General features: G+C 33.2%; 1 long non-coding RNA gene across 1 annotated transcript; it reads left to right on the top strand.

Annotated features, from left to right (window-relative positions):
* Positions 1 to 1,695: 1,695 nt before the first annotated feature.
* LOC149918227 (uncharacterized) lies at positions 1,696 to 16,193 on the top strand. Its single transcript, XR_016466452.1, has 4 exons — positions 1,696 to 1,910; positions 2,897 to 2,969; positions 11,127 to 11,274; positions 15,893 to 16,193. It is a non-coding gene; the product is annotated as an uncharacterized LOC149918227 (long non-coding RNA).
* Positions 16,194 to 26,954: the final 10,761 nt, after the last annotated feature.

Genomic DNA, 26,954 nt, shown 5'->3' with positions numbered 1-26,954 from the left:
TTAACACTGCTACAGTAAGTAATTTCTATTCTATTTCTACAGGGATGAACCTCTATCTTGTCAAATGAGTGAGAGAGATCCTTCAAGGTCACTTTTTGACCTCTCATTAATTTGAGTGTGACTTTAAATATATTAAAGTGCTGACAGGAGAAGGAAGTAAAAAGTACTGTGAATGGCATATGTTAATATTTACCCATAATGTTCACAAGCGTTACACTGACTGCTTAAGTATCCTTCATGTATTGTTAAATGATAGTTATGCCCAAGGGCTGCATTTGATGTAATACTTTGATTAGCAGGTGGTACAAAAAATAAAGCAGTTTTTCTAAATAGATATTTTCAAATAGTCCTCATAGTACATCTATAACTTTGTTCTGGGTCTCTGTACATATACACATGTATAACTCTCATTTTTACTAGTAGGCTCATCTGGAAAAGTTGTCTTCATCCTTCATTTGCTTTGGTTTGATTTTTTATGACGAAGGAAGCAATTTAAGTATTCCAGCTACAGAGTATAAAACATTTTTTTAATTATCTCAGTTATCTCAGTACCTCAAATTATTATTATTTCTACATCTCATAGTTTTAAAATGAAGATTAAGAGCAATTTATCACTAAGATAGATTTATTGCAAATTCTTACCAGGAGTATGAAATATTACAGTCTTAACAACTGTAACCATCTAGTCCAGTAGTGAACTTTAACATCAATTTGTTCCTACTGATGCAATATTAAACTCGTACAAATTGATGTATACAAAGACATATCTTCACTGAACCTCCAGTTCCTACACTGTCTTTATTTAGATTAAGTTTGCTGTGGTAATGGCCAGAACACCAAAATCTATATACATAAATATCAAAACTAAGATGAACAGTTTATCTATTTGAAATCTTACAGTGGTTGCTAAGTTGCTTGGGAAACACTCTAGGAAGATGTAATTTTCAAGATCCATTGCCCATCTTATGCAAAATAACAAGCTATAAAATATATATATTTCAAACAGAACTGTTTCTGAGCTTCTCAAAATGCATTTCAAGCAGCTTGTTTGTAAATAGCTATGAGTCACTAGACACTTGTGAAATATCTTCAAACAATTTTTGAATTTATTTTACATGAAAAATCAAATCACTTTTATTCTTTGATGTTCTTCAAGTATATTTTCAGTGATTTTATGGTACATTTAGAAGAAGCATAAATGTGGCTTAGGGTATAAGCAGTTATGTACTCTTAATTGGCTAAGAATAAAGAATAAGGAAGAAATAGGAGAAAATGTCATGAGCATCTAATTTCTGTACAAAGTTAAAAATCCTGGCAGACTGAGCAATCATCACTATAACTTGGTCTGAGCTACTGCATACAAATCCAAATCTAGCCCAGTTTCAGTACTTGTGAGGTCTTACTCACAGAAAACTCATGAAATTTCCTCCTGAATTTTAGTGGAAAGTAATTGAAATAGTTTACCAAAATATTTTATATTAATAAAATATTTTATTAGCTTGCTATCACCACTGCTGAAATGCACCACTTACCACTTCACTGTGCCCACATATACGATTTTATTCCACACGGTGGAATTCTACGACGCACCTTGGCTTCATATACCCTTCCAAGTCAGATGTCATTTTGTCAGACTGCCTCTCTACTGCCATCTGTTGCATGGCAACAGAATGTAACAGAATTCTGGTGAAAAGGTTCAATCTGTACTGCTGTATCACCAACATCTGTCTTGAGGTGGTGAGCCAACATGATAAAATGAGAAGCATTACTTTCAGAGCAGCTTTCTTAGTCTCTCCAATACTGTGTTAAATGCAAGTTTAAACTTGCAGTACACTTACAGCAGGCTAGTTGGCATGGGAGAAAGAAGACAGGAGCTCCTGAAATTGCTGCGGAGACCGGCTTCAGAGCAGGTAAGACTGCGCTGGACAAGGGACCTAAAGCAAAAAGGCTGGCCAAAAAGCTCTTTTTAGGGCTTCTTTGAATCTAGCAAAAGCACTGTATCGGTGCCGGGGAGCTGGCAGCTTGTGGGCAGGCTGCTGAGCCAGCAGGGGCAGAGCTGGCACTGCCCACTCTTATCTAGCTAGCTCGACCTTGACCCCTTTGCTGTGCGGCCAGAAGCATTCTTTGGGAAGGTAGCTTCCTCCCCCTAAACGCCCTTGGTGAGAATAGGGTGAGAATTCTGGAATTCTGGAGGACAACTTCTTGATGCAGCTGATAAGAGAACCTATGAGAGGAGCTGCCCCGTTAGACCTGCTGTTCACAAACAGAGAAGGTCTAGTGGGAGATGAGGAGGTTGGGGGCTGTCTTGGACAGAGTGACCACAACATGGTAGAGTTATCGATTCTTGGTGGAGTCAGGTGGGGGAACAGCAAAACAGCTACCTTGGACTTCCGGAGGGCAGACTTTGAATTCTTCAGGAGACTAGTAGGGGGAGTCCCCTGGCGTTCAGTCTTAGAGAATAAAGGGGTATAAGATGGCTGGTTGCTCTTCAGGAAGGAAGTCTTAAAGGCACAGGAGCAGGCTGTCCTACTGAGCCGCAAAATGAGCTGGCGCAGAAGAAGACCAGCATGGATGAATAGGGAGCTATTCTTGAGGCTCCAGGAGAAAAAGAGAATCTACCTCCTGTGGAAGAAGGGACGGGCAACCTGGAAAGAAATAGCCTCAGGCTGCCAAAGTTAATAGATGCTGAGAATTAAAGTATATTTTAGACTATATAATCTGACCTACATAATGCAGATTCTTCTGCCTTTTTCATTTAAATTTTCACTTGAATCTAACGGGCTTGAAACAAAACAATCTTGAAAACAAACAGGCCATTTTCTGCCACTCCAATAGAAATACTCTGCCCTAAATGTTATTTAACTCTTAATTACTTCTGAACATCTATTTTCCTTAGAATTTAATGATGAGATTCCCAAATTTTCAAGAGCACCAGAAGAGTTCCACAGAGCCACATAAGTGGCATTTAAGTGAGTACACATGGACTTCATGAAGTACTTTAGAAGAATATACAGTTATTTCAAAATAAATTTCTGTTCCTGATTATTTAGGTCCTTGGAAAAAGTTATGTTAAAGATACATTATTGTCATGTACTGTACTGAAGTTAGTTAAGAGTTAGAAAAAAGTTAATTATCCTCATTCTTTTTATTATGTCATTATACTAGCATCTCATTGCTAGACTGATGGGATAATCTCGTATTTGCCTTTTGAATATATTTTTGCTATCTACATTTAGTTAAAGCATTTTTCAGTTGTCCCAGCCTGTAGCTTACTTATCTCTTTGTTAATACACTGCTATCCCAATACTCAAAATATAATGGGGGGGAAAAAAAAAAAAAAAAAAAAGTAGAGAAACCACAATGGAAACAAAGGATTAAAGGATAAAAGACCAAGGGAGCTGAATTTCCATAGTTTAGAATGGCAAATTGTAGGGGGATATTATCCACTTTCAACTGTATACAAATGTCCTCATAGTGAAAGTTTGCATGACAAAATAGAGTCATTCAGTCTCAAGAAATGATAGGCGAAGAACAATGTCTTGAGGCTTAGAAAAATTTAGGCAGACATCATGAAAATATTATTAACAGTGTAAACAATTGAATGATGGTATCATTTACAGTACAAGGAGGGATTGTGACACTTTCATTAGACGCATTTGAGAACAGCTTGAATTAGAAATTATAGGAACAATGAAATAATAATAAAAAAAAAGACAAACTAAATTAAACTTCTTTTTGTTCATGAACTATTATTTATTTAGTTCCAAAATAATTTGTTCCTAAAGTACAACTTAAATTTAAGCAATATGATATCTCAGTAATATAGAATACAACATAAAACTTTTATAATACAAAATAAAGCATTTAAAATATTAAATAACTTTCTCTTCCACAGTTAAAATGGAAAATCATGATTAACAAGCAAAAGATAAATAACAGATTGCACAAATCTTAGGGTTTTGTTATTTTATGAAAGAAAAAAGTGCTTTAATTAAAGACTAAATTCAGTAAACTGAAGGTAAATTACTGTCTCCAGAGAAAGGATAAAAGTTGACAAGCTGGTAAATCCAATCATAAGTCACAACTATATTAGGATTCACCTTGCGCTATTTTACTGGAACTACAAAAGTAAAACCACAGTATAATTGCACATTGGAAGGACCTAAAGACTAAATCATTGATCCCCTGAGATGTTAATGTATCCTTCATATCAGTACTAAGATCCTTTGGCTCATGCTGAACAAAGCTTCCATTTCCATTTTCATTTCCTTTACCCTTGCCCTGTGCCTAACAGCTTTCGTGCTCCAGAGCCATCATTTTATAACACTGTTGAAAGTATTTCATTTTTCTTAAAAAGACAGAAAGATATTCAGCTACCTCATTGACCTTAAGAATACAAAGATTTGGTGGGTAATTTATATCCCTTGTATCAGGGATCAGTAACTACGCAGAGAAAATATATCAAAAGGTTAAAATAATATTACTAATATTTTTTTCACTTAGTCGATCAAAAAATGTTTGAAATGATTATAAATATCACAGACTCACCTTCACTTACACGTTTTCTTCTCATGCCAGCACTGCTGATGAAATCTACTCATATTACAGAAATAGAGCAATATAGAGTTTTCCTCAATTTAATTTCAACTACTCAAGTCATGCAGCTTTTCATAAATTAATATTATTAATAATTTTTTTTTTTAAAAAAAAACAACCACTAAAACCTTAGTCTTTAATAATTTCCTATATCCACAGATAATGAATACCAATTCGTGATGATCAGTTCTACCTGGTTGACAGAACCTAGCAGTTTTTCATTGTCTCTGAAGTAGCTGTGAAGGACGCAAAACTAAAAGGTGCTGTGACACCATCCATCTGGAAACAAAAACATAGCCTTGTTCTCTGAGGTCTGTTAATAACCTTTTTTTTTTTTTTTTTTTTTTTCGGCCCTTCATATATTTCAGTCACTGCAAACCTAATTTTCATGATAGCTGTTTATTCCTACAAATAATTCTGAATGTTTTTACAATATACTTAAAAATATTTCAAATTTTGTTTCTTTCCAATTTGCAAAAGGGTTCTTCTTAGCCACTTATATGTCTACACTTACTTACAAATCAGGTATCCTATTGCCGGTTACATCCATGAATTGTTACAAAAACAATGTCTCAGTAAAATGAGAATATTTTACTCAACAAATTTTGTCTATATATGCTATTCCACATCTAGATATTTGTTTAATACCATAAATGTGGTTTCATATACAAAAGCATCCACAATATTTATCTCATTTCACATAATGAGCTAATACACATACTGTCAAGATACTACTATAAACAGTGAAAAATAAATGTTCATGAATCTTTCCAATAATGAATAAAAATAGTAATATTCTGCCAAAAGCTTGACATTGACCCTGAAAAAATAATTTTATTAACATATGAAAATGACCTCTAGCTTTAACTGGGCTTCTTCCAACTTAATATTAAAATGTATGACCTAACTTTTATATGCATAATACCTAATTAAAATTACTGTATTATTAATAAGTCACAGATATGCAGTTAAGTCTTATATAACCTACTTAGAAGTGAGCTTCTATAATAAAAAATTTACATTTTAAAGGTTTACATAACTTCTAGCACTAAATAATAAAACACAGTTGAATGCAGTTCCTATAATATATGACAGTTGCATAGAATGTATTTTACATATCATTGAATTGTCTACAGAAATCAGCTGGTAAAAGCACAGCTCTATTGTTCCAACCAATTCCTCACTATCAGCAAAAAAAAAATAACCAATTGATAGATTAAAGTAGATAAATTGATTGCATTTCTCTAACTAGACTATCTCATATCAACTATTAAAAAACCCATATGTATACTTGTCAATTTTCTAAATATCTCAATTATTTTGGTCTTTTCTTTTTTCCCCAATTTTTCCTCATTTAATACATTCCATTCTTAAAACACTTTTTCCATGTTAAATGATCCCAGATTTACCGTAAAGAAAGGTAAAACGTTTTCAAATATGCAGAAATGATCTCATCTTTAATTTATTGGTGCTGATTCTTCTCTGATACTCGTGGAATATGGTGGAACAACCGCTCATGCAATTGTTGATCATTTAGGTATGAAAAATATATAATAAACCAGTATGTGGCAGAGAACGGTTTTTTCTACCTTTTAGGAAGGGAACAGATTGTAACTGCACCATGGTAGCAATAGTCTTACAAGTGAGCTAGAGTGTTCCAAAGTTCTGAGTCCTCATCACATCTACAAAGGAGAACTACACACTTTGGACAAGTAGCTTTGTCTGCATGCCTTAGATAGCCTACACGTAAGTGGAAACTCTTAGTCTCAGATTTTTAAAGGATACTAAGCAGATTCATTGTTCAAAGTAACATTAGACTTGCCATAAAGAATTACTTCTGCAAGGAAAGCTGCTTTAATTTCTGTTAAAGTTAATTATGAATGTTTATCAAATCAAAAAAAGGAATTTCAAAGAGAATCAAGATTAAAACATTATCTATTATTCTATGAAAAGAAAAACCACAAGTTTCTTAGAAAAAAAAATTCAATATAGGAGATATTTATGATAAAATTAGCTGTGACTGCTTAAGCCTTTTATGCACCATTATTTTATTTATTTGTACTTGTGCATAAGATCTTGTCAAAGAATGTAGAAAAAACCAATCACATCATTTTACAAGATGTATGAGGGCATGAATAATACATTTTCTTTACTGGGGCAAGTGATTGCATTTGAATACAGAGAGTCTAAGATTTATGATGACATGATGCTAACTTCATTTCTTTCATTCTTCCAGAGTACATTTTTTCACATTCTTTGTCAAATCTCATTTACTTGTTCTTAAAACAAGTCAATACACAACGTATGAGGAATACCATCTTGCCTGTGTATGGAGCATCCTATTAGACATAAGCAAAGTTCCTTGTCACTGTCATGAAATTTTCTGTCATGGCAAAGGATCTGAAAAGGTACAAGAGACAAAATAATGTAGATCAAAGAAACTGTTTTAATAGTTAACACAGCTGAAAGTGATAAAGACATGAGCATGTCTGTAATGAAAATGCAGACATCATTATGAACAAAGGAAATGATATTGTACCTAGTTTTCCATCACTGAACACATTATGATTTATTCTAAGGCTTATTCAATAATCCTATCCAAAGCACTTGAACAAATGTGAGTCAAAAAAAAAAAAAAAAGCACTAAATAAGTTGTCAACAAAAGAGATTCAGGATGTTGGAAGTTAAAAAACATGCATGCATATTAACACAGACAAAGTTCTGAATATATGATGAGGCAGTTCCAACCCACAAGGAAATCCTACAATCTTCCCCAGTCTTTAGGAGCTGGTGAGGCTGAATGTGTGAAGTTCATAAACACTTGCGCAATGATTTCAGAGAGAGTTTTAGTCCTATTCAAGATCAGAACTGCAATTATTTCTGTTACTTATATCTGCAGGAAAAAAAAAAAGACTGTGTCTTAAACACACTCTTGTCTTTCTTGCAGTACTGTGGAGTTACACAGCAGATAGTAAAATCCATACTAAAATACTGAAATTGTTTTTCCAATTATCATGTTATTTTAAACTCAAGTGAATGTGGCAAAAAAAATATCTATCTTCTACATAAAACCAATGGTGTCTTGAAACGATCATTTCATGATCTAAAATATGTTTTGCTTGTTTTTCCTCATCATACATTACTGTAAGCATTAATAGAATGCATGAGTCTACCCAGCCCTCTGGTAATGCATCCATAGCACTCTAATTACACTGATCTTATAGCTACAACAGAAAAGTTAATAATGCTCCAGGATCTTTTTCACTCAATGCCACAGTTTTCAAAATTACCTCTACATTATTTAGTATTCAAATAAATAAAGAAATGCCTGTCTCATACACTCTGGCAAACTTCCAGCTGCTTCCTAGAGCAAATCCAATACTGCTTCCCTTTCTGCTAAGCGAGTGGTATTGTAATTGAGTAAGAACATATAGTGTGTTCTTATTGGTATTGTTCTTAGTGTACTGACTACTGCTGTAGTCAGTAGTCTTGAAGAGCTCTAAGCTTCTCTAAAGGATTTTCCAAATGTTAATTACAAAGAGTTTGCTAGGGTATACAATCTATCTCACCTTAAAAGTGACATACTTTTCAAAAGCAGATATAGAACAGGAACTGAAGATATAGGCCACGATTTGTTGACATGAGTTTTAATTAAAAATTCATTCTGTGGAAACCTGTTTATAGATTATAGGACATTATAATAAGATCTAGCAAATCAGTTCTATGGGGTTTTTTTTGTTTGTTTGTTTGCTTCAGCATAATTACATGAATGAGTATTTAAGTGTTGCTCTGACAAAAGCAAAAATATCCTAGCAATTTTTCCAGTCAGAGGGATTTCAGGGTTTGTGGCTATCTCAAAAGTAAAATAAGTTTAAGAGAGATATTCAGAAAGAAGTCCACTGAAGTGAATTTTGAACTTCAGTATAAATTCAGCAGACAGAAAATAGCAGATATCTGCAGTTGTTCAGACTGAGAATAACAAGCAATAAATTACATAAAGGCACAGATTACTCAAAGATTCGCACTATAAGATATGAAAGATCTTGGGGGAATACCAAGATTTAAATAAATCTGAGAAATAGTGTTAGAGTTAACATTGATAATAAACTGTCTTTTTCTTTCTTAAATTTACAACATTCCTTTCTTCCATGCATTTCTTTTCTCATTACAAAGGTAGTTTTTATAGTGACATCTGTTTTAGTTGCTGATCATTTGTATGGAAGCACTGATGAATTAAGGTTAGCTAGATACACAAACTCGAGTAATTCTCATAGCTCACCATTCCCTAGAAGTAAAATGTTGCAACTTAATCAATAAAAATAGTTTTTAAGTTTAACAACAACATAATATTTTCTGAAAATGTACCCTAGTGCATAGTACAAAGCTATTTCCAAGTGATTTAATTAAACAAGCAGACAGCTGGTTCTGCGTTACCTGTGCTGAGACAAAGTTACAAAAGCTGTGATGTGACATTACTCTTTGTTAACATTTCCCCATGAGTCTTCTTTCTGGTGTCATTTGAGAAAAAGTCATTTAATGTTACTGAATCTATTTGCACAGAAGTTTTTTCATGTTTATTTTACCACCGAGGCTATGTAAACAGAAAATATGGCTGAGCAAAAAGTAATTATAACTATCAGTAGCTGCTGCATATTACTGACAAGGAACATATTGCTGACTCATTCAATTGTAACAAAAATATTGTATACTATTTGAATGATTCTTAACTGCTAGTATACAGAATACATTAATTATTACATATTCCTGACACATATAGTTTTTTTTAATCTTCAAGAACAAAACTGCCACGTTATTTATTTATTTATTTGTGGCTTAGTGGAGAAAATCCTGATGTATTAAGATTGCTGTCAGAAAATATTTGTTACCAGAACATCATGTATCCCATCTAAAGTCTACCCAGTTTTCTTTTAAACATGCCTTTTCCGTAAATTTCTGTCCTATGAGGGAAAAGGAAAGAAAAAAAAAAAAAAAAAAAAAAAAAAAAAAAAGGAAAAGGAACAAAAGAATAATGCAAAAGATAAATAAAATGAATAGTAAAAATTAATGAAATTCGTCAAGAAAAATTACCATGACCATAATTTTCTTTTTCTAAAAAGTCAGTGTAAATGTTCTTAAAATATCTCTATAGAGTTATCACTTATTTCTCACTCTCTTCCATGTGCATTTGAGAGCAATGAGTATTTCTACTTCCATTTATGTTTCTTTCCTTATAATCCTGTATAATTTATAGTGGACATTGTTTTTAAAACAGCTGTTCTAGAGGAAATCTTTTGGCAGGAGACAGCAGTGTATCTCTGAATTAAAAACAGTTTATCTAGTATTTTGGGGGCCATATGTGAAGAACAATCTGTGGAATCCAGAGTAGATGAAAGGGGAAGATCATGGAAGGTATTTAGTCATTTCCACTTTGCATGTAAGCCTTCATAAATTTTTCCCTAAAGAGCAATTCTCTTACCTCTTAAATAATAAAGAAGCCATGAAAAGATAACTTCTCTAACTGATGTTTTCTGTATGTTCTGCTTATCTGAAATACAGTTCTGTACTAGTTTTTTGGTCTAATAGGAATAATCTCACTGCTCCATAAGTAGTTAATTTGTAAGATAATTTTGTAAAATTTTCAATATCTTCTTTGTCCTTTACTTGAGACATAAATCTTTCAAATAAATATGAAAAATCTTGCTAAACTATTTTGCATTGGGATAACATAACATAGCCACAAGAAAAAAACAGTATTCCTTTCTCCTTCTGAGCATGTAAAGAACAAGGATAATCATGAAATATGGAAGCATTCTGCAGTTCCTTCTTTAACAACATATACTGAATTTACAGAGACCATGAAGCTATACATCAGCCTCAGACATGATCTAACAATCTTTAGAAGGGAAAGTGAGGTTTAGCAACACCAGCTATTTAATTTCAAAAGGAAAGAAGCACCACTATTCTGTATGCAGAAAGAGGTTGCCATTCTTGCATCTAATTTAATAAGGCTGCCATATACATGTAAACAAAATAAATATATTTAAAAGCTGAAATAGGTTGTTTTGACCTATCACTGTACAGTTTTATAGGAAAAGAACAATGATATTTATATATTTCAGATTAAATTCAGGAAATATATTTATTTAAATACTCAGAGGTAGAAAAATCAGAATTGGATTAAATAATTTGAAATTTAAATACATATTTTGATGCTTTTACAATATTTCAACTTAAAAATATATGTATTTATATTTAGAAGACTGAAATGCTACCAAGTAATCCTTTCAATAGAGAGAAAATTCTCAGCAGTTCTATTATTATAATATTGACAAAACATACATTTAATCAAACTGAAAATAAAAAAAAAAAAATGAAAATAAGAGGATTATCTAAGTATAGGACCCGCAGAAGATATTCTCAGGGTACCATCACAGACTAAGCCCTGACCTATGAACCTAACACTTGACGCTCTCGTCAGGGGCATGCTGGCCAATTTGTTTCAAGATTTTATCATTTTCTCATTATTTCAGGTTACATCATCCCAAATAACTGAAAGCACTGTAGTAAGCATAGAGCCCTGGACAGAACTTGTGACCTTCTTTCATGAATCTGGAAAACAAGCGGATGCTATTGCTGCTTTATTTGTTGGTTTATGATGAAATGGGTTCCAGAAAACAGGTATCATAAACCAATATTGATCACCTGCTTATCAATGTTCAAAATAGAAGAAAGATTAAGTTGTTATGCAGAAATCTGTTTTAGAGGGCCAGCAGAATATTAAACATAGGTCATCTGAAAATAATGCCTTCTAATTGTTTCCATGAAAACTGTAACAGGTAGCATAATAAAAATTTTGGTAAAAATCATGGATGAAATTTTGACACCGTGAAAAAAAAGTATGTAACACCACAACTTTTCAGTAGAAAAAATAGAAAACTTAGCTGTTACCAAAGAATCAATATTAAATGTATATCGGTGTATTACCATTTCAATTATAATAGTAATGTTGCCATGAGAGTATGCTCATTATTTGATGATTGACTATGAGTGTATACAATGTTTTATTAGGACTGAAATGAATCGGGGTCTATGCTTTGTAATTACCACCGTGACACCAGCCAAAAGTAGTGCTGTAGTAGGATTAATGGACACAGCTAAGAACAGGGCTACTGTGTTAGAGATCTGATCCTTGGCCCTTCATTGTGTAAAACACCACAAACTACAAGAAAAAATATAGGTATCTCTTCTTTTAAATACTTGTATTTAAATCATGGATAAATCTTGGATCCCAGCAAGATTCTATAAACCTCCAAAGTTCTCAGGCTTATTCTTATTATTAGCCAAAATAATAGACCATCATTCATTAGATTATTCCAGTACTTAAAACAAGGATGTGCTTAGTTAATTTGCTAGAGTACTCCATAGCTCACCTTTTAGGGCCATGATTAACAGATTCAGTCATTCATTCTTCATATGTCCTGAATGAAGTGAAAATGGAATTATATTCCATTATCATTTATTGTTAACAGAAGATTGCAAAACTGGTATCTAGATCAAAGCTTTTTCCTCAGTAATCAGCAGATTCCTTTCATTTTGTGCACACGTCCTTCTCTTTTTTCCACCAGATATCTAAGTGATGATTTATCCTCCAACAAAGCATAATTCCTCTTATCCTTGAATTTTCATCATTATCAATACTGGGTTCTTCATTATATTGGGTATTTTTAATTGACTTTTAGATCTATCAATGGCAGATTTAAGTACTGTTATATTTTCATTACTTTAACTTTAAATGCAAAAAATCTAAATGGCATTACTCATTATATAAAGACAAGTACAGAGGTACTTTCCTTTCAGAGGAAAGTACAGAGAGGTGAACCAATGGGTGAACTAATTATATCAGTGACAATGTATTAAGTTTGTTGATAAACACTATACAATTACCTGTTTAAACAGAACTTAAAAAAATAAAATAAAAATAAACTTTGACTTCAGCAAGAGGCAACAACTTCTTCTGTCTTAAGACATTTCAGACATGAATTGGAAAATTATTCCAGGTTACAGAGCAGGCAGCCCTATAGCAAAGAATACACTTAAAGACTACCTTCCTAACATGAAATTTCTATTATCAAGCCCACACAAACTACAGCTTTTCTTACTTAAGCAAACTGAATTATAAACACATATCCATCAACAATGAAAAAAGCATATATTATTTCTGCTTTACTGGAACAGCACAGAGGGTATACTGAGATGCAACTTGGTGACAGATTAAATGCATTGGTGGCCTGATTTTCCACTTCATCTATAAACACCACAGGATGACATTGCAACATCTCATTTCATCACTGCAGGTTTATGAGAATATAAAAATTTGTTGCTTTTTTTTCCTAATGTAATGTAGAAAATGTCACAGTATACTCACAACTGTGCAAAATCACATACTCTGGTATCTGAAAATGTAGCCAGAAATTTCAGGCCAGTATAAGACCTAGTTTGTATTTTTACCTCAGTTGGTTTGAAGCATAAGTATTTTAAAATACTCCTTATGCCTTCATTACAAACACATTGTGGAATAAAAGGAAACACTGAAATAGATTAATTATATAGAACAGTTAAAATACACCCCACTGAAATAAAGGGAAATATCCATTCATAGCTGTCTTACAATGATATCTGAGATTCTATCATGAAAAATGACATACAGGATATGCTCCTGATTCAAATATACAATTTGAAATATACAATATACAAAGTGTATTTGCAAGTATTTATTCTCAGAAAGTAATAGCTCAGATTAAGGATTCTAAAATATGTATATTATTGCAATGGTCAGAAAACTAGTTTCAAGATGAGGAGAAAAAAATAATATTTTATATACAAATATGTATATATATGTATATATGTAAATAATTCAACGTTGACATAATCTCTCCTAATTATAAAACTGAAGCATGTAAGTAGCAGTCTTTTTAGGACTCTGATGCTTTCTAGTGCATCAATCTATTAAACAGAAACATGGAAATAGAGTCATTATGTTCAAGAGTGCAGATGATACTCGTATTAGAAGATAGACCAAATAAGGTTGGATGGTGCAACCTAATTCAGGTTTTACTGTTTACATGAACAGCATAGCAGATGGTAAAGACGTTTTGTTGTATGGAAAGATGCAAAATAATTACGCTTGGATCATGAAAACAAGCTATACAATTTGTGGCAAATGGCCCAATAATTAGCACACTGATCAGGAGAACAGTCTGAATGTTATTAGAGAGAATAATTTTAACCAGCAATACAAAGCACAGTAGCAGTAAAAAAAAAAGAAAAACAAAACACCGAATATGGCAATTGACAGACTATAATAAAAGACAACATAATGCTATTAGTGATATAGAAAAAACATATGCGATACTGACTACTTGGAAAGGAAAATCAGCTTTGAAGTAGGAGAAAAAAAGGGTCAACAAGATGATATTAAGTCTCAAATATACACATCTAAAAGAGTGTGTGTTCAGTATTAAGTGTATGAAAGAAATTATATGACAAAATAAGATGCAAGTGGAACTTTCTTTCTAGTCATATATTCCTGATTCCATATCCAGAAACTAAAGAATATTCCATCTTCTATAATCCAAATTATACAAGTGATCCTTTTAACATCATGGTACTAGTTAACCAATAGCTTCAATATAGCAATCAACATCCTGAAAGAATCGCATTTTATCTCCTTGGAAAAAATAATAATAATTTGCTAATCTATAAAAAGCCATTAACCAACCTGGTTGATTCAAATTTCCATATCCTACCACAAAGCACTGAAAGTTAATAATAAGATATAGCTGAGTGTACAAAATGTTATGCTCACTTTATCCACAGTTAATGACCATGAGACAAAGTAAATGATATTTAAATAAATGCAAAAGCATATATATATGTAGCCTTTTAGTCTCCAAATGTTTTTAAGCTTCTATTCCTGTGTTAAAATAACGGTCATACAGAAGATATATACTAGTTACATTAGCAGCGTAAATAAAATAGTGCTTCTGGTCTGGCATTAATAAGAACAGAAAATAATAATACTCAGAGATTAGGCTTAAGTGAAATTCAGTAAATCACTTTAATTCAGAAAAAATAAGTTGAAAATTCAAACAAGTTCATCTAAAGGCAAGAATTCTTAAGGATGATCTGTATGTTCCACTGTTCCCATTTTTTCTTCAGTGTAAGACTGACTTTTTTTGGGTCTCCTTAAGGACAAAGAATTCAGCTGCATTTAACAATAAATTTTGATTATTCCAGCTGCACTGAAGGATAGCTGAAATGTTTAGCATCAAGACAAAATTTTCTCAAAACAAGTTTTTTAAAAGCTATTGTCATTGATCCTTTACCATCTGTTAGCTTCAACATTTGAAAGCCTTTTGTTTTCCTGCTTTGTCGGAGTAGAAAAGTAAGATGACTTAAATACCTGCCTGGTTAAAAGAAATACAATAGTGCAGACTGTGTTGCCTTCACTAGCTTTATTGAGAGTTCAGTTCTGATAAAGATCTTCTTTCAGCATGCATGATATTCTCAGTCAGATAAGAGAAAGTTGGTGTGGAAGCTCCTTCGTACCTTGCTCAGAAGGATGGAACCAACTTTCATTTCTAAAAGGCACAATTTTAATTGTCCTAAAAAGATGATCTTAGTGTGATCATTTTCACAAAATCGGTGTTTGTTAGTAAATCACTCTAGTATTTCTGAGGAACATAATGATATAGAGTGCAAAGCTGCTTTGCTTCAAAAATGGCAAATACTCCCACAGTTGTCCACATAAACTGGTATTGTTTAATCTTCTTTAATCCCATGAAGTAATGAAGCTGTACAGCTCAGACTCCTCCACTTTGTAATTTGTGCTGCATCTTAGGTCCTCAGAGCTAATAAATCTGTGTTTTCCAGAACAGCTAAAAATCGAGGCAAGTATACGGAGCAGATTATGTTCACTTCTTTGGTGAATAAAATTAACTTGCAAACAAACAAACAAAAAAATTTTATTAATGTAAAATTTTAAGTTGAAGATATTATGTACTACTTAGATTAAGCAACATCTACTAGTACAGCAAGTCAATCAGAAAAACAAATAAAATTAAAGGTTAAAAATATGCACTGCCTCTCATAATAGCGGATTAAAAACATTCTAAGAGACCTGAGTCATTCACAAATGAGTCCAGAGGTGGACTCATTCACAGAGTGATTTTTAGTCAAAAGTAGCTGAGTACTGCATCTGTTCTCAGCTGCCTTTTGCTGTGCATTCTTCCACTAGATAACATCTTCCTCAAGTATGAGCAAGGGGAAAGAAGAAAACTGATAACAAAGAAGTTACAACAGAAAAACAGCAAAGTGACTTTCTTGCTTCCAAACCTAGTGCTGTACCTAGAAAAAGGATCAACGACAAGCTGTGACTCTGCATAAGGAAATGAGGAGTATCATGGATGAAGCACACTGGGGATCTCTAGGTTGCTTCTTTGTAGGGTAATGTAATAGTAACGTAGGGTACACAGGAGTATACTTACTTGGTGCCTCAATCTAGTAAAAAAATACATGGGAGTAAGAAAAAGTATCAGCTTGCAAATGGAAAAATAAAAAACAAAACAATGCAGGTACATTCATCACTTGCATCATTTCCCATGCATAATTCAGTCTTCTGCAATTTTCCTTTCCAGAAAATTTATGGACTTAGTACATTCACTTGCCACATGATTAGATTAATAGGAAATCACTGTTTTCAGCTTCAAATTAATATTTTCAAATAATTAATTAAAATATTCATAAATTACCTAAAAAAACCCTATTTTTTAAGAAACTTCTGTAATATAAAACTCCAAGAAAAATGTCACTTTATAATACTAGCCTTATTAAACAATTCTTAAATGCATTTTTACAGTCATCTCTGCATAGATACGCAGTTAGACTATAACAATAAGAATATCAGGACCCTTTATTTAATCAGATGGGCAAAAATATTTACTCTGTTTTACCCTAGATTTAAGTGGTCCATAAAAAAGAATATAAATTATTTATCAGTTCTAGACAATTTACTGCACTTTAAATGCTTTTTCCTCAGTGAGACAAATTTAATCTATTTCAGAATGTCCAAGCTAAAACAGCTTAGTCAACAATAACTTTAATTCAAAAACAGCATAAATATTTGTATTTTTCCTCTGGAAGGACAAGCTTTTAATCATATCCTAATGTCCCCCTAGTCTCCCTTTTGATATTTATGAGTGCATACATTTATAATGAGATCATAAATTTATAGGAGAGAATTCAAAGTTGATTTTTGAGTATATTTCTCGTGTTATAAGAAAGTAAACAACAATACTCTCAAATATTTTGAAGTATAATAATAACGTTTTCTAAACTTAGTAGTCAGAACTAGAAAAGGAAAAATAAAGTCTTTGCATAGTATAGAATGCACATTCATGGCTTGTATTCGGATTTTCAAATGTAATTTAGTAAGAACATTATCTAGCTCTAATATATCTGAAGTCTTTTAACATGATTAAAAAAAGTAATCAAGCTACACTTGATCACTGCAAACAGCTCTGAGTGTATCTCAAGCAATACATAGTCCAATACTATAACTTTGAAAGACTATACCATACAGTGTGTTTGGTCTGGTATTCTTAAGCACAGGAAAAGAAACATTTGATGCATCTTCTGACGTAAGGATGATAATTTTGAGAATTAGTATTCATAAAGTTTAATCTCCCTAAAATATCAGGTAAGTAGTCTTGTAGAAGATTACTTAAGAAAAAAATCCAGACAAACTTTGCCAAACTCATAAAATTTTAATAATTTTTCTTAAATCAGAGTCCGGGTGCCTAGAATTGTGCTAGAATTGTGTGCTGTGTCCAGGTCTGGAGCCCCCAGTACAAGAAAGACAGGGAGGTGTTGGAGAGGGTCCAGAGAAGAGCCACAAAGATGATCAGAGGACTGGAGCATTTCTCCTACGAAGACAAGCTGGAGAAAAGAAGGCTGCAGGGTGACCTCACTGCAGCCTTTCAGTAATAAAGGGAGCCTACAAACAGGAGGGGAATCAACTCTTTGAAAGGGTTGATAACTGCAGAATGAGGGGAAACAGTTTTAAGTTGAGGGAGGGGAGATTTAGGTTGGATGTCAGGGGGAAATTTTTTACAGAGTGGTGAGGTACTGGAACAGGCTGCCCAGAGAGGTTGAGGATGCCGCATCCCTGGAGGTGTTCAAGGCCAGATTGGATGGTGCCCTGGGCAGCCTGGTCTAGTATTAAATGTTGAGGTTGGTGGCCCTGCATGTGGCAGGGGGGTTGGAGATTCATGATCCTTGAGGTCCCTTCCAACTCTGGCTGTTCTGTGATTCTGTGCCTCCAATAAATTTGGACAGTCTGAGTATCAGTTCACTACCTCAGATCACAACAGCATTTTTCAGACTAATTCTGGAATAATATATTTTTGCTTGTCTTTTGTACCTGTTTAAACAAGCTGATTCTGTAAAACTAAAAGTTATTTCCTTGTCAAGTTTTTGTCTGTCACACTTTCTTAATTAGATTTGTTGATTTATTGTTAACAAAGATAAAATGTCTTGTACCAGACACAATTACTGGTTTTTGCAATATTTGAAACTGGCGCAGAAGTAATTTCTCATAAGCTTCACAGATGTCTTCTGATTCACTAGATCTTCTACTTTGCTGTTAAACTTATTCTCATCACAAAAGTGAGTAGGCAAAACATTTGTATATAAGTCAGAGCGAAAAATATTCAGACAAATTTTTTTAATACAAAATTCTAATGACCACTTCCACCACTTCCATGGAAGAATTACAATAGTGACAGTAAAGTTCTGCTGAGAAATTTCCCAAATGTATTTGATTAACTTATCCTACTTCAAAATTGAAAAAAACTAATTATTTATTTATTGGTGGACATATTGTTAAATTTTTACTAAAAAAAAAAAAAAAAAAAAAAGCAAGCCTGATTTCGTATATAGACTGATAAATACCATTAGAGGTACCCTGAAATGTTCCAAATTAATGATAGATAAATGTTGAAGGGACTGAGGAAATTGATCTTTGTCTATAATAAGAAGAAAGAATTATCTTGTAATATATTTTTTGTAAAACACTTGTACTTTGATGTTTTCCTTACATTTAACAACATCAAAACTAGGATACGGTGAATAAGCAAACTACTTAAATAACTTTCACTCTCTCTATATATGAGTATTTTTAAAATGATCTCTTGAAATATTTGCAGAATAATTTACTCGACAAATCTATTTTTTTCACCATTTGTTCAGATTTAGTTAACAGTAAGAGCCATCAGCCAAATTCAAGATGTGAATAGAATTTAATTTCATTAACACTTCATTAAGAAGGAAATAAGAGCTCAAGAGTCTGCCAAGGTCTCACAACAAGAGACTGTAAGGTGGGTATAATAGCCAGTTCCTCTCTGCCTTCTGGCCACCAACAGGGAGGGACTCGATGTGCAAACAAAATGCAATTCTTATAGCAATATCTGGAAGAATCACATTTTGTTTCCCAATCACAGTGGGAAAAGCCTTCCTTTTCTTCTTTCACATTTCTCTCAGAAAAGATTTGATTACTTGAGGGCACACAATATATGTTTTCAACACAATTTTTTCCAAAAACAAAACATAAGCAATTTTGGCCTATTCCAGAAGAGAATAAACCTAATGAGTTCCTAGGACAGGCCCTTACATTAAACACTTCAGAGGTAGACTTTACTCCTTTATAAGGACCATGCCTTCACTCATTTTAATTCCATCTTTTGCACTGTAATATAAGGATCCATGAAACTTTCAAAGACCTGTACAAAGAATATAACATTCTCATTGAGTTCTGTTCTTTATTCATTTAATGTTACCACAAAAACATGCAGAGATGATCAACTTCACACAAATTATTGACATAGAAATCTTTAAAAAAAAAAAAAAAAGATACTGCTAATGTAAAAAAGTTGATTAAAAGAAAGCAGATTTCTATTCCAAAGTAAGATAAACAATCTAATAAATAGAATTAATTAGCATTCAGGAAAAAATGGGCTTAGATACATGTTGTCTGGATACAATATAAAAATGATGCGTATATATACGCATCATTTGAATTTCAAATTTAAAATATTATTGATCTATAATTAAACCAAAATACTAACAAAACAAATACAATTATTCACTTCAGAGAAAATTTCAACTTTTGAAAAGTTAGTAAAAGCAATGTTTGAAAAGTCATTTCTAAATTCAGATAATGCCTTAAACAATTTCAGTAAACTTCCTCTTTAGAATCATGCAGTAACAATGTGGACTGTCTGCCTAATTATCAGTTCTGCTGCTGTAGAATAAGCATGACAGACTGAGATAAAAACATTCTGTTATAAATACTACAGATGCGAAAAAGAAAATTGCCTGTTCATTGTTATTAGCAGGAGATATTTAAAATCTCAAAGAAATTGGACTGCAGTTTGTAAGGAAAAAAAAGACCAAAGTTTCATTATCTAGCAAAATGAAATTAAAAGATAGGAAAAAAAATTCCCACAAATTTTAATAGCTTAAGTGGATGAGTCAATCAGTACCCAATTGCTTTCTTTTCTGTACTACATTTCAACATTACAATTTATACTTTATTTCATGTTAATAGCACACAAGTTAATATTGCTATCAGTTGTGTCAAATTTCATTGCAAATGTTTGTGTGGAAAGCAGGAGGATAATCAGTTCCTCTGTGCTCAGTAGAGAGAGAATTATTCATTGTATATTTGGAATTATTCAGGGTGTAATTAGTAGCTGGTAGGACAGGTTTGTCCTCTACATACACAGTGTTTATGGAGAACATGTAGGTTTAGGTGTTTCACTAGAAACTGTTTCTTGAAAATCTGTGAGGCAAACAACAATGAAAAAAGATGAGACACAACACTAAGAAAAATCAAGGCACAAATATAAAAACATAGGTGGTACAGACCATGAGAAAAATGTCAGAGAGAGTACAGAAGAGCACAGAGGAATCAAATTCCAGGAAAAATATATATATATCACAAACAAACAAACAGTAAATAAATGAACTGAGAATTAGGTAGTTCTCTTTGAGCTTTTGGTCCAAATGCAGCTCTTTTGATCAATTCTGGATTTCACTTTTTGTAAATTTTGAAATCCACTTGCACGTTTGGAACCCATTCTGCTTAAAATTGTGTAGAATACCTTCAGTATCTATACTGACTGTGGTATAAAAATAGATAGACAATCTTTTGGCTGCTTATTACTTAATGCTACTCTACTTTAATTTTTTTGTAACTCCATTAAAATGTCCATTTATTAACATCCTTGTATGTAAAAAAATGTATTCTTCATTTCATTAAAATGCTGTCAATGTTAAAATTCTATTTTCAGGGGCTTTACGATGAACTTTTTGGAATAGTAATGGCAGGGCAGGAGGAGGCAATGAAGATTTTAATGGAAAGTTTGGTGCAATTTGTTTTGACTTTCATTAATGTTCCACATAAGCATGTGTAGCCTGTTTCTCTGCATTCTGCTTCCCTTTCTATGCCAACTCCAAAGAGAACATAAGACTGAAAGGTATCCTTGTCTATATATTTAGCTAAGCTTGGTACAAGAAAGTTAACCTACACATGGATTTAATAAAGACCTTGGGAATTTTGCCATAAATGCAACAAGATTTCATTTGCATACAGCATTTTACTTTTTGTTATTTTACTTTGGCAGCCCAAATTCAGAACTCCAGGTGGATGGATTAATAGTCTCATCTAAAACATAAATATTAAGGAATTTGTATTCATTTCTTTAGACTGACAGAAAGAAAAGGAAATTATTTTCATAGCCTACTATTTGAGGTATCTTATTGTTCTTATTGAGACAATTTTTTTACCCAGACTAATTATCTATTGCTTATCAAACTAGCCTATCATTCTAGATTGTTGGGTTTCTTTAATGCTTGACATTCTATTTCTTTGCTTTCAAGTCTGCTGCATTAAATGAACTCAGGCGCCCAAGCATCATAAAACATATGATTATTGTAATGGATCATCAGTGCTAAGCAGTTTTTAATTAGGAGAAGATGCTTCATGACAAAGTAAACTTGTCAACCTTTAAAAAAAAAAAGTAATGAACCATGGAGGTCTAGTGATTAGATTTACTGTAAACATATAATGATGGTGAGAACCTATAACCACTGTATACATAATTGATGCAAGACTATTCTTATGACAGGCTGAGAAAGTAGAAAGGATTAGTTGAGGACAGACTTCTTCACCATTAAATTTAGCAAAGATTGCTCGCCCCTAGAAGCATTCTACAGACTTTATATTTTTAATTAAGTTTTAACAGCTGTTTATGCAAATTCTCCTCTAAATCAGTATCAAACATGTCCTAAAGCCATTCATACATACAGCTAATTCATTCTGTGTCTGACAATCGTTCTGCTGAAGCAATGTCAGCAAAATAGCTGATTATTCTAGATTTGGTTAAGGTTCATTTGCAATTTCTGATTAAACTGCTTTTATTGCACTGGATTGTAATGCTAATCAGAATTAGCTAGGTGCTGAAACATGACCAAAACTGATCACAGAATGAATTTTAAGAAGATCAGACAGAGAAGCATAAATGGGACTAACCTGCAGTGTGTTTGTTAAGATTAGCAATAGAGCAAAACAAACTGTTGTTCACAGGAATTGTAGTTTTGAGATTTAATTTTATATTACTCAGAGGTAGAACTCACAACAGAGGTTCAAAGGCATGACTTTGTGTTTTAATTAAAATTACACAGGACTCCAAGGTAAACATTTGTACTTTATGCTTAAACAAAAGGACTTAATTCTATGTTCAAATATAAAACAGGATCAATATTCTGCATAACATTTTCCCCCTGTACCAGCAGCAACTACCTATTCTGAACATCAGCAAACTCACCACTCAGTGCAAACTGGGTGTATCAGCAACTGATACTGGGTGAGTATCAGATAGTGTTAAGAAAATTGGATGAACCTGCTTTAGGGCAACTTTGTGTTACAAGAAATAAGACAATACTCTTCATCGTTTTTATAAGTCAGGATATAAAATAACCTCCCATCAGGATCAGCATTTTTTAAGTGAGTCATTACCTCTTTCGTATCACTTCAGGCTTAGACAAAACCACCACCACCACATAATCATTCAAAAGGAAAAATCTTTTATTCAGAAATGCGTGGTTCTTGTCTCAGGCTGCACTGCAATGCACAACAGTAACCTGAGTAATTGAAAAGGTGAAAAATCATTTTTCTCCCCTATTTTCTTATAAATTTCCAGTGGTTTTGTTCATAATCCTAGGATCACAAAAGAAAAAGGAGGAATAATCTATGACTTGGCAATAATAAGCGCACAATAAAAACTGTGCAATGCAAATCTTTGACAAAACCCTAATGCTAATTAGGTTGTTTAATTAAGCTGTCTGTAATTAGAGGTAATCTCTCTGTAAACAAGAATGGAGGTGTCAAATGTGCTGAATTAAAACAGTTCACTGATTATGTATTAAAAGTTATGAGACTGTTTCACCGAGTCTGTTCTCATAGCTCTGAAATGAAGAAATATTTTGCAAAAATATATTGTTCAAAGTTATTGCTATTTTGATTTCAGCTGTCACAATAATTTCATGGAGCTCCCTACTATTCTTCTCTATATAAATTCCTGTAGAACACTGTATTGAGAGATTATGATTCATCAGAAAACAATTGTTTCCCTCCCTAGTGGGTTTTTGATTCAGTCTCAAATAAATAGCTTTTCTTGTTTTGTCAAAAATACATATATATATATAACTTTAAACTAACCAAAGTGACCTCCAGAGCACCCATCATTTAGGAAAAAAACATCTGTTGCAACCACCTTGATATTCTCTAAGAATATACTCTAAGATTTTATTTTCAACATGAGGACCAACTTTGATGATCTTGTAGTGGTAAAACGTTATTTATCAGTCAAATGCAGAGGCTGACATTCTTTTCTATTAGCTTCTCATTAGCTTGAAGTATTACAGTGAAAAATCAGTGAAGAAATCTGACAAATACTTCGTCTCCTCTTAGGTGAAAAGAGATTAATGAAATTTACTTGAGCTACTTCACTGTGGCTTTCACTTCAAGTGTAGTAAAGCAATCACAGTCTTCTAGCCGACGAAATACTTGTCCAAGTGTACCTCAGTAAAACACTGTCTTTTAATGCTATGCCAAATAAGTGTACACTTTACTTGTTGGACAATGAGGTTGTACACATGCTGCCATAGATCTATGTTGCCTCATCTTCTTTCCAGAAATGAGGTTTCCCTTCAGTCCTTCAAATGTGAAAATAAGCAATAAGTTGTCTTATCAATATTAAACATAAAAAGAGATGGTTGAAAATAACTTGTGATCCAAAAATGCAAAGGACTCAATGGGGTCCCCAAGTCTGAAATCTACGTGGCAAGCAGAAAACCTAAACTATGTGTTAATGGAAGCAACAAAACTATTACTGCTTACTTCTTTCTCTGCTCCTAACTTTGGTCTTAATATGAAAAAAAAAAAAAAAAAAGAAAAAAAAAGGATGTCTAACCTCAAAGACTCAACATAGTTCTGGGATTTATTTTATTTGGGAAGTATACCAAATTTTCTGATTCCTACAAAAGTGAGGATTTACAGCAATCTCTGTATGATGCCCGGGAGGCCCCTCAAACCATTGTAAATAACCTTGGAGCAGAAGCAATTGTTCTTATACTTCAAAAGCTTTATGGAGAGAGCTTGAATTAAACAAAATAGAAACATTAAGGAAAAAAAAATCTGATTTTCTAACAAATGTAACAAGCACACCAAAAGCTAGATCTCACAGTCAGTGGATTGAAAAGATGTGGCAAGAGAAAAAAACGTGTACAAGTACCTGTAGGATAAGTTCTGACTAGAGAATATTTGGAAGGAAATCAGTGGAACTAACTTCTTTTAAAGTCCATAGCAATTTTTTTTCCAAACAGAAAATCATCTAAAATAGAAGCACAAATTTCCATGCCAGTCCCCAAATCTCAGATAGCCAGCTAGTTCCCATAGAAGTCCCTATAAGATTTTCTAAACACACTGTTAGCAATAATTTTATTCTTTCAAAATAGCTTCATCTGAAGGGGAAAATAAAAGAAGTGGGGAAAAACACAGTGAGCTTTTGGACAAGATAAACATTGCTCATTTTGTACTGTTTTTGTTCACGTCATCAACTTGGGCATTTCCTAAAACTTATAAATAACTGGAAATTGCCATTCAGTAATTTGTTTCCATCCTACCATTTCACTTTTCTCCTTGTGTTTATTGGTTCCTTTACAATGCAAGCATTGCTCCTGTAGTACTGATAGCACATTTCCTAGGCTTTATCTGAAAATATGAGAATATGAGAAATAGTATACAACTTTTTATTAAAAAAGAAAAAGCCTACAAACTGTTTCCACACATGGTAGTGCTTTTGCACAGAGACAAGCATGTGGGATCTGCTACTATCAAGTATAAGCCTGTACTATCCCCTGTGAAAGAATACAGGCCAAGTTAAAGCTTTAATAATGTTATTCTTACCTCACCCTGCACTCTCTTTAGCTAGTCTTTGGGGCAAGCAACGACTACAGCAATCTGTCTGTTAAGGATTGGTGTGTTGTGTTATTATTCCACCTTCCTATCTTACATACTTCTCTCTCACAATTCAAACAGCGTTTATTTCTGTCACTTGTTTAGCAATGTGAGTACACTGCATTCTGTTCATCTCAATTAGAAACATCCTGTGACTAAACATATAATTTGAATTATGCAGCATTTAGTCTGTATAAGACTACTGTTGCATACCAAATATCCACTGTATAAAATGTCTTTCCATTGTCCTTTTTGATAAACTGACTTACACAATCTAAAAAGGACACGGTGGAGAAATAACATCACATGGAATAGAAGTTCAGGCATTGAACAGAATTTAACTCAACTGTTTAAACACTTCTCTGCAGAAAAATTAGCTACATGAAGCATCAGACTGCACAGAAGTGTCAAACTGTGCAGATGGCAAAAGAGGTATCCTTTAATGCATTATTACAGTTTTTTGTCTTACCTAGGAGGCAAAATAACCTTACAATTCCTCCCACATTTTAATGAAATTTCAGAAAGCATTTGTGAGTCATTTGCAGTAGCAAAGGAGTAGAATTGGAGAAAGGATGATTTTTCAGAAGGGACTGAAACCTAATTTGAAACTTAGTAGCAGGATTGTTTGTGTGTTTGAAACTCAAAGAAATATTTTGATAGAAGAAAAGGACCAGCTGTCAGAATTTCATACTGTCCTGCATGCACTACAAATATGCCTTGTGTCTAGAAACCATCCTCATCAAACAGTGCCAAACCAGCAGCTCCTAATGAAAAGTAGGCAAGGCAATGTGATGGCATTTCCTGTGACAGCAATATTTTCCATCTTTGACTAATTTTTCCATGATATTCCTGCATTTTTACGGATTCTTACTGAGAATGTTTCCATGCCCTGCCTCTGTTACCTGAAAACTAATGAGCAGTACTAGTGAGGGTGGGCAGCTGTGCTATATGTACATCTCTCAGTACATTTAGTAAAGTTCCTGCTTCTACTAGTTTTCCCTATTATCACAACAGGATATAGATTCCACAGATACATTAACTCACAGGATATTTACTGTAGAAGCAGACTAAAGCAGACTACAGCTCCTGCCACATGCCTATGATCTGGTCTTGGAGACTTGGCAGTTTGCTTAGATACTGATCCAGTCTTCAGGTGCTTTCATTCCTGCAGAATCTTTTGTTTGTTTGTTTTCCAAATGAACCAGAAAACATACTTCTTTCCCTTCTTAGTTCAGCTTTACTGAACTCTGGTAAATATGAGTCAGATCATGCACGGTATTTTCTGTTCTTTTCCATTACAGTTTGTTTGATGTTGTTTGTTTTTTGTTTTTTTTTTCCTACAAAACTAAATGAAAATTAGCATCCGGCCATTACAGCATTAACAATGTTATGCTGTACATAAACATAACAAACATAACATAGTCTAAAAGCATAGACTAGTCAGGACGTAAGCATAAAATGAAGAAATACTCAAATTAACTATAACAAATATACACTGGAGGGTGAAGCACATGTGCCTATTCCTGTAGAACTATCTCTGTGGGAAAAAAAAAAAACAACCCTTGACATTGTAGGTCAACATGATTTCAGAGCCACATTCATGAATTCAATGTTTTGTAAGGCAGAGGCACAGAGCACCCGGTGATTTGCCTGAGCTTTGTTTGGAAGAACATTCTCAATATTCCAGAAACTGAGCAAGACATCAAGGTCACTAAGGTCC

The sequence above is a fragment of the Phasianus colchicus genome, chromosome 4 (assembly GCF_987193195.1).
Source record: "Phasianus colchicus chromosome 4, bPhaCol1.hap1.1, whole genome shotgun sequence".
In the NCBI taxonomy this organism is placed as follows: Eukaryota; Metazoa; Chordata; class Aves; order Galliformes; family Phasianidae; genus Phasianus; species Phasianus colchicus.
Note: the sequence above shows the minus strand (reverse complement) of the source record. Positions and strands in the feature narration are given on the sequence as shown.